A 9,222-nucleotide genomic window follows, 5' to 3' on the forward strand; every position below is an offset into this window, starting at 1 on the left:
AATATGAATTGTGATAGTGATGAGCAAGGTCGTATCCACAGGGATTGGTTAGATCTATTCCTTTGAAAAATTAGAATAAATAGAAGAAACGATTGGGGGTTTGTATTTTGAAATTTAAACAATTTAAAACAAAATATTATTCTAAATTAATAAGACAAATCAAAATTTAAAAAAATTAAAGTAATCAATAGAAACGCTTCTGGTAGAAGGGATTGATCCACCAAAGGTTATAACACTGATCATTGATGCCAAAGTCACTAATTTTTCTTGAATACTTGACCTTAAAAAGAACAAGCTCTGTTCATTCAATGTTTCCCATACTTCTTAATTAATTAAAACAAGCTCTTCAATTAACCCTTTCCTTCAAATAACCCTAGAACAAGCTCTCTAGAATTTAATTTAGTGGTAGCATTAAACTTTGTGGAAACAAGACCAAATCTGAATAATAAACACACAAGCTCGGTTTATTTAATTCAACACATGTGCTCCCTAGGAATTGAATGAAAAATTATCCATAATCATCAACCCTAGTTGCTACTTATGCAAGAAAGACCAAACAATTACGGATTTGGTATTCAAGCTAGCAATAGATCATGCATCAAGAATTGAATAGCGGCCGTCTATGCAATCAAAACACACAATCATAAACATTAAAATCAGAAGATACATGAATATTCAAGAGAAAATCATATTTCAAATAAAATTAAAAAGATCTCATAGTGTTCTTCACCATGGCTTCAAAATATCCTTCTACCGAAAAATCAAAGTTTAGCCACACATAATGAGAGAAAGAACACAAAAAGAAGAGAAAAATATGAAAAGGATGCTTCTTCCTCCTCTTGGATGTGCTTCTTTTCCTCTTTTTCTTCCTGGATGTCCCCCCTCTCAAGATTGGATCAAGACTTTAAATATGCCCCCCAACAAAGAATCCAAATCAGCCACGGAATTAGGGCTCCTAGACTCCCGTAAATTAAAAGCCCATTTTGGGGTTGGATAAAGACCGTTTTGGGCTTCATCCCCCTTAAGAATTGTATTTCATATTGTTTAGATGAATTTAGACTTTTGAATCACTCGATTTGGACATCAGAAGCTCAAGTTATGGCCTTCTAAAGAGTCCATGTTTGTGCAGAATTCTAATCCAATTAGGATTTGGCCCAGCTTTTCGGCCCTAACTTGAAGCAATGTTTGGAGGCCCAAACGAACTCGGATTTGGACAAATAATACCATTATAGAAAGCTAAAGAAGTCCTCTACAAAATATCTGAAGAACTTATTCATGTTCTTGAACTCTAACATGTTCGAAAATCTACAAGAATCCCGAAAGGTCAAAATATTAAAAAGCTGAAATTTTTTAAGTAAAAGCCCAATTTATTCTAACCTATCTAAAATTGCCTTAACCATAAAAATAAGTATAAATCAACACAATAAGGAATAAAGCTTACCCAAGAGACCATATGTAAGGGAAATAAATATATGGAATTATGCACTCATCAGGAAAACACATTTCCTAAGCAAGCTCACAACACACCACATACCTACATCGGAGAAACATACCACTCACAGTTACGACCTACCCCGACCCACATATGCAACCACAGTTTCATCACCCTCCTCACGCACAAACTTTCGAATCTCTAAGCCCACACAACATATCGTGTAGTAGTCACTCTCTTGGTACCTAAGTCTTTTCCTTTAGATCAATGACTTAGACCCATGATCCCAAGCTTTCTTTCATTTTCTCTCACAAAGGAAAATACTTAACTTTCAAAAGTTCTTTAAATCGTACCTACTCTGTATTCAACATACCTTGCCTTTTGGGATCTGGAAAAATTCTTATCATAGCTTTCCACTAATAGATCGCTTCATCAAAAGCATAAAGTGGAACAAATGGTCTTTTCCTTTCCACTCAGTCATCGCTTTCAATCTTGCATTGCCTCTATCCTTAAAGGACTCACTGCTAACATGTTTCTCATACCTTAGAAAAAAAAATTACCTGCAGTGCCTTATAGGATAATCCTCAAGTATTGCTCGATTTCCCTGCAGGCTAAGTAAATCAAAATATACTCAACCAATATAGTCATAAACCAATCCTACTTTGGTTTTCAACATCCAAGGTATCGAATCCATAAAGGCTACTAGTTATCTCAATTGCTATCATCAAATACCCATAATAATTTCTAACAAAATCTAAGGCAACCTTACTATATCCTCCTCTTTAATTCTCAATGAGTATATCATTCCCATATTCCAAATTTCTATAAACAATTTAGACAATAGAATAGTCTCCCAAGCATTTATTATCTAAAATCCTCAGGATATTAACTCCATCAAACACCTACAAAATAACTATATAGCAAAATGGTCTCCCAAGCATGTAGCTTCCAAATTCCTCTGGACTTTGGATCCACCAATTTCTTGCAAAATAAGTAGTCTCCCAAATGATTACTTAATACTCTCGAAACTCCAAATTTATCAAATCCCTGTGATTCAAATAAGTTTCATCTAAAATATCCCCAAGTAATCTTCAAGTAAGGAAGATGTCTCCCAAAATCACGCATGTCATTCAAGATTTTTGGCAGGGGTTTAATTTCATCAAGTGACTAGAATACTTACTCGTACCAAGTCCCGTCCTGTAAAACAATTAGGCATCTCCCAAACGATTATTGCCAAGAATCCTCGAGATTCCAAATTTATCAACTCTTGCAACTAACTATTAGTAGGAGACTCTAATGAACCATATATGGGAATACTTCCAAATACAATTAGTTTCCCGAGACCTCAAATCCGTCAATTTCCTACAAACAGTTGTTGATAAGAAATTCTAACAATTCTCAAATCAAAGTACTTACTCGTTGGACTTTACCATAGTCATTGAAACAACATCAAATCCCATTTAACCCGTCCTGTCACTAAAGCCCTAAATATTTAGTAACATCAATTAAAACATCTCATCTTACTATTTTACCTTCTAGGATCCTCAAAATAACCATATGATCAATCTTGTCACCAAGGAACCCTAAAGTTAGTACTAGATATATCTCTTGAATCCTAAAATTTCTGCAAGAAATAAAATAATCTTCCAAAGAAACCCCCAAAATCCTCAAATTGACATAATGTCATGACCTTGACTCCATACACTCCTGAAGTTTCAAGAATTCTCATAAATAATTTGTTTTACAAAATACCTCTCGAAATCCTTGAGACCTAGGTCCACCAGGATTTCACAAAATATTTGTTAATAAAAATTTCTCATCTCCCAAAATGATCAAACGATCTCCTTAGCACCCAATAAACCTCAAATAAACTCCCATATAAAGGGTTTTATCTTCCTTTAATAATTTAATTAGTCCTTCCCAAGATTTTCCAAATAACCAAATGTTTACTCGCGTCTTGTCCAATTTATGTACTCACCGGATCTTATTGTCCTTAACCAGGATAGCCTCAAACAATGAGTAGCTTATCCTGTCACCAAAACTCAAAGATCAGTAATAAGAGAATATCATACAATGCTATTTACGTTTACCCGCATTTATACACATATATAGACTTCTCATTTCACTATTTTGTCCCTCCAAGTACATCTACATGCAATCCTTTACCTCGAAAACCAATTCTTCCTTGGTTTCGAATTTTATTCCTGCCATAGATCAAAACATCCTCGAAGTTAGTCAACTCAAATCTAAATCAAAATCACAAAGTCACCACAACCTAAATATCCTCAGAATTAATCAATCGCACTTAAATAAGAACCATATATTCTAGCACTGATACCAACTGTAACGCCCCACTTTTCCAAATACTCAACAACATGGAATATAAGCAGACATCACCTATGGGCGTTATGGAAACCCTTACCAATGGAAGCATTGGATCGAACCTGAAACCTTAACCAAAGATAAATAAAAGGGGTTTCCACTAGATTTCCTTTACAAGCATAAGAAATGCATACGACCTTTAATACTCCATAAAACATAACACATCATAGCAGGTACAATTGTAGGACACCCACACACACCCTTTACAACCTTAAGTATCCTAACTGCTATTTATAATAAATCACTTAGTTACAAGGGTACATAATGAAATAAAATCCAAAGCTAGCCAAGCACCACCTTTCGCCCTTGCTTGAACTGGAACCTAGATCACCTGGCATGTCTGATATACCTGGGACGTTGAATGTCCCAGGGGTATGAAACACCTGAGTTAGATAATAACATCTAAGTGAGTGACTCAGAAAAGGAAAGTACATGCGTGCAAATGCAATAATGATATTATGAAATCCACCCCTGTGGTAGCAATGCCAAGGTGTTGCAATCACCCCCACGGTCATCATAGTCACCCCTTAGCTCACCGCAAGAGCATGAGATCTTGTATGATGTCCCAACAACTAGCCACAGTCTCCAGCATGAACATGATATATGACAAAGAAGAAGAGATATGCATAACCAAGGGAAAATATGACATGTAAGCCACAAAGGCATGATATACAAGCCAACATCTACACACAAGTGAAGCAACAAATGCTCAAAGTGTCACAAAACTTGAAGGAATCACTCACCTTGATCGGTTACCTTAGGAAGCACGATTTACAATGAGCGGAATGGGTTTTCTCGCAGTTTTTCTTACTGCTTGGCACGAACTTTGAGAAAGACCCAAAAATTCTGTCAAGGCTTATTCTACCTCAACTTTCTCCCTTCTTTTCAACAGCATTTCCTCTCTCAAACTCCCTTCCTTTTCCTGCTTACTTCGTGCCCAAAATGAATAACCCCAAAGCCCTTATTTATAGGAAACTTCAGCAAACCAAATCGCGCCACATGTTGCGTCATCATTCCATCCATGAGCATCCAATTAAAATATGCCATGTGTCCCTAGGGATTTGTGCCTCCATATGTTTAATTAGATTTTCAAGATTCCCCATCATTACATCCCACATGGTAAATTACATTTTCTACATTTGCCATCATTACAACTACATCCCACATGGTTAATTGCATTTTTCACATTTCTCATCATTACACTTCAAATCCTATCTCCAAGTGGCCAATGAATGCTTGCCACATGTCCTTAGGGATAAGGTTTGGAGACTTTTACAAACTTGGAAGCTAAGTAAGCTTTTCCTTAGCCAATCATGCAATGCCACCTCAAAGGGTCATTATGAGCCATCATGTGACCTTATCTTATCTTCCAAGTGGCCAATGGTTGATTGCCATATGTCATTGAAGATAAGGCTTCATCATTTCTCCCATGTGCATCCAACCCAAATGCATCACTCGTCTCTAAATTGAATTTAATAGAGTTTGGAATCCAAAGCTCCATTTGATTTGAATTTGAAATCCATGATACCTTGAAGAGATATTTTTAAGGTTTCAAGAACTATACCTTGGCCCAAACCTTTTAGATAATATGCACTTAGACCCTTGCAACTTGGTCCTCGGGCCATTTTTAATTGCACTTTTTGGTTCCTAAAAAATGGATAAATTACACTTAGCACCCCAAGATTTTAGGTAAATTACACTTTTACCCGAACTTCAGTATTTATGATTTTGCCACTATTTCAGAAACTGAACCTTTGCCTCAAGGCTTCTATAATCCCTTGAAATGACCTATTTTCTCAAGTATTAGAACCTAACAATCTCAGGTATTACCTCATTTTTTATTTTGAAAATATGGGGTGTTACATGATGAATGGTCGATTATGGCTAAAAGAGCCAAATGGTTGCTTCCCATAAAGTGATAGCATGGTTATAGTCAATTGCTAATGAGATGTTTCCATGAGGATAGACTCAAGCTAGGATGTATGTGATTGATGATGAAATGCCATGGTTGAATGGGTGTCAGCGTGTCTAATAGGCATTAGAAGTGACATTGTTGCGGTTGATCAATGCTAAGGCGTTGTTGTCTTTGATCAATGTAAAATCGTGGTCGTGTGTGATCAGAAAAGGAAAAGTTATCATGTGTGATTGGCGTAAAATCATTGTCGACTAATCAGTGATGTAATGTTGTCGAGTTTGATTAGCATTGTTGTGTTTTGGTTTGAGGTAGGAAATGAGAAGTTGATTGCAAAGTGATGCTTAGAGGCAGTTGAAATCCATCAAGAAGATGGACATTATTACTATAGTCGTGTGTTATGACCAACGACTAGTTGTGAATTTTGGCAGGAGGCCAAAGTGGTATTAGTTGATGAGTATCCTCAAGAATAAGAGGATCAATAGCATGAGTGAAATCTCGAGATGGGGATAGCTCAAGAAAAAGGTAAGCAATGGCTGAGTTATGAGATTCTCGAGTGTGGGATTTCGAGAAATAACTCGAGAATGTGATTGTCTTAGGCAGAAGAGTGAGGTGAAGAGAATTTCGAGGACGAAATTCATTTAAGAAGGGTTGGATGTAATACCCCGTATTACATGGTGTTGGAAAATATAAGACTTTCGGTTAGTTTGAAAGGACCTCGAGTGGTCCGAGAAGCTTTGAAAGTTGATTTTGAGAAATTAATAAATAAAGTTTACCAAATCAATAACAGGAAATGCCCCAGGACTTGGATGTCAGGGAAGTGGGCATGAGATTGGCGAGCTTCTCGAGGTGAGGTTAATGATGCTGAAAACAATCAGATCGGGGATAGTTTTTGGAATAAATTCTATATAAGCCTGAATTGTTGACTGAATCAAATGGTCATAAGAGACATCCAGGAAGTTTAGGGGACCCTAGGGGGGTCCAGTTTAGTGAGTGAGGCAACCCTGAAGCATTTTTTGGTGGAATAAAGGTCCTGTGCAAGCACTGGGATGAAATCGAATTTATCGAGTAATTCTCAGTAATTAATTTTTTGATAAAATAAGAATTCGTGGGGCTTGATGATTATTAATTAACGCTTGGAGGGTCCAAGTGTATTTATTAAAATTCCTAAGTGGAATTAAGGAGAGTTTGTAGTGCAATTACTGAAAGTTTAGAGGGTTAAATGTGTCATTTATATATATATATATGAGTACACGCATGGAGTGGGGGCTAAGCTTCTACAATAAGTGATATTAATTTGAAATTTTGTTCTTTCTCTAGAGAGCCATGGTCGAGAGGCAGAGAAAGAAAGCTGGGTGGAGCTGGAGCAAATGCATGAGAGAGAGAGAGAGAGGAGATGGCCAATGGTTAGCTGATTGGTGGCTGACAAGGCGACCGACAGCAGCAGCGACGCCGAGAGCAGCCATGGTTGCTTAGCGATGGAGATCTGGCGACATTGGAGACAACATCGGATGAAGCTATAGTGGCCGGTAATGAAGCTAAACAAGGCGGGTGGTGGCTCGCGGTGTGGCGGCCAAGGACATTGGCGACCGGAGTTGACCTGAAGCAAAGGAGAGCAACGACAAGTCATGCCTAGGGAGGCCTGGCTGAGGCGTTCGCAGTGGTGGTGGCCTTCGATGGTGGTTGCGCAATAACTCGAGACGGCCGTAGTAGAAACTGGCAAAGGCCTAGGGGTGGTGGTTGGCTGGCAGCCATGCGTAAGCACAGGCATGCACGAGGTTGAAGATGAAGAAGGAAGGGAAAAAAAAAAAGAAAAAGAAATAAAGAAAAAAATCTGAAAAAAGGAGAAAAATAGGGGAAAATGCCAAAAAAATTTAGAAAATTGGGAAAAAATATGGAAATTATTTTGGGGGTCGATAAGCCTGTTAGAGGCTCAAAAATGAAAATTTGGGTGCGAGGTGGCAGCTCGGAAGCAACACTGGTATGGGCATTTTCTGAATTTCTCCTCCAAATTGGTTGAGGTAATCTATTCTTCTCCTTCTCCAAATTGGTTGGGGTTCTTTGGAAATTGTTGATAGGTAGTTTTTGTGGTGTAGGGCAAAAACGTAGGCCTTAGTTAAATTTCTGATGTATTGTGGGTGTTGTGTGGCATCTAGGTTCGACTGGGGAGGCGGTGATCCTAGAAGAGCTCGGAGTTTAGGCAGGCATTCTCGCTCTTGGAGGAAGATGCTTCGAGCTAGGTAAGGGACGACCCTAAGGGTGGCGGCCTTGCGAATGTTTGGTAAAATGGATAAATATATATTGTGTGCAATTGCTTGTTGTGCATGTTCTATAGGTGGTCTAGTGGAGTCCTATGGCCATGGGAGAGACTAGATGCATGCTAGGGGTAATATGAGAGGTTAATGCCTTGAACATGTGGGTTCGAAGGGCAAGGATGCCTTACCTTTCAGGCATATTTGCTTGTCATTGCATCTCATATATTATTTTGTTTACATTCATTTGGACCCTTACTGAGTCATTGTGACTCATAAGGTTTTACCTCATGTTGTAGATGTTGCAAGTCTAGATGCAAGCAAGGATGATGTCAAAAGAATGGAGTGGTGACTAGTGATGTTGCTTGAGCTTTGTATGTTGCATATGTTTATGTATATATATACATATGTGTTAAATATATGTGTTGTTGGACACTAGATGTAATGACCCGATCGAGGGATAGGAAGAACCGGAACAACTTATCCTGATGGGCCTACTTGAACTTTCCAGGGGGTCACCCATCCTTGGATTAGCCCAGGTTAAGCACGCTTAACTTGGGAGTTCTTTGCCAACATTCAGTCCAAAAGGTATCTAGCAGGTGTTGTTTCCTTTCTTACACTATCCTCGATATATACTAACTTCTCTGGGCTCTCGGGGTATTACATTCTCCCCCCCTTAAGCACATGACATCCTCGTCATACGACCTTACAACCGGTCCCAGATCTCCCCCCTTGCATGGCCGATGTGGGATTCGCCTAAGGTGCCTACACGCACCCTCCATAGGGGCCTACACACACCCCCCTCGGGACTCAGCCTCCTCGCTGAGGTTTGCCCCACCACCGGGCTCAAAGGCTCGGGGGTCGGCTCTGATACCACCTGTAACGACCCGATCGAGGGATAGGAAGAACCGGAACAACTTATCCTGATGGGCCTACTCGAACTTCCCAGGGGGTCACCCATCCCTGGATTACCCCAGGTTAAGCATGCTTAACTTGGGAGTTCTTTGCCAACATTCAGCCCAAAAGATATCCAGCTGGTGTTGTTTCCTTTCTTACACTATCCTCGATATATACTAACTTCTCTGGGCTCTCGGGGTATTACACTAGATGTATCTAGTTGGGTTGTAATCAGCGTGGTGTATGTGTGATTATGTCAATTTCTTTTTGTATGTGGCATTTGTGTGGTTGAGCTAAGGTTGAGCTTGAAATTAATTTCCCATAAAACCCCAGTACTCAGCAAATTT

The sequence above is a fragment of the Diospyros lotus genome, chromosome 15 (assembly GCF_014633365.1).
Source record: "Diospyros lotus cultivar Yz01 chromosome 15, ASM1463336v1, whole genome shotgun sequence".
NCBI classification, from domain to species: Eukaryota; Viridiplantae; Streptophyta; class Magnoliopsida; order Ericales; family Ebenaceae; genus Diospyros; species Diospyros lotus.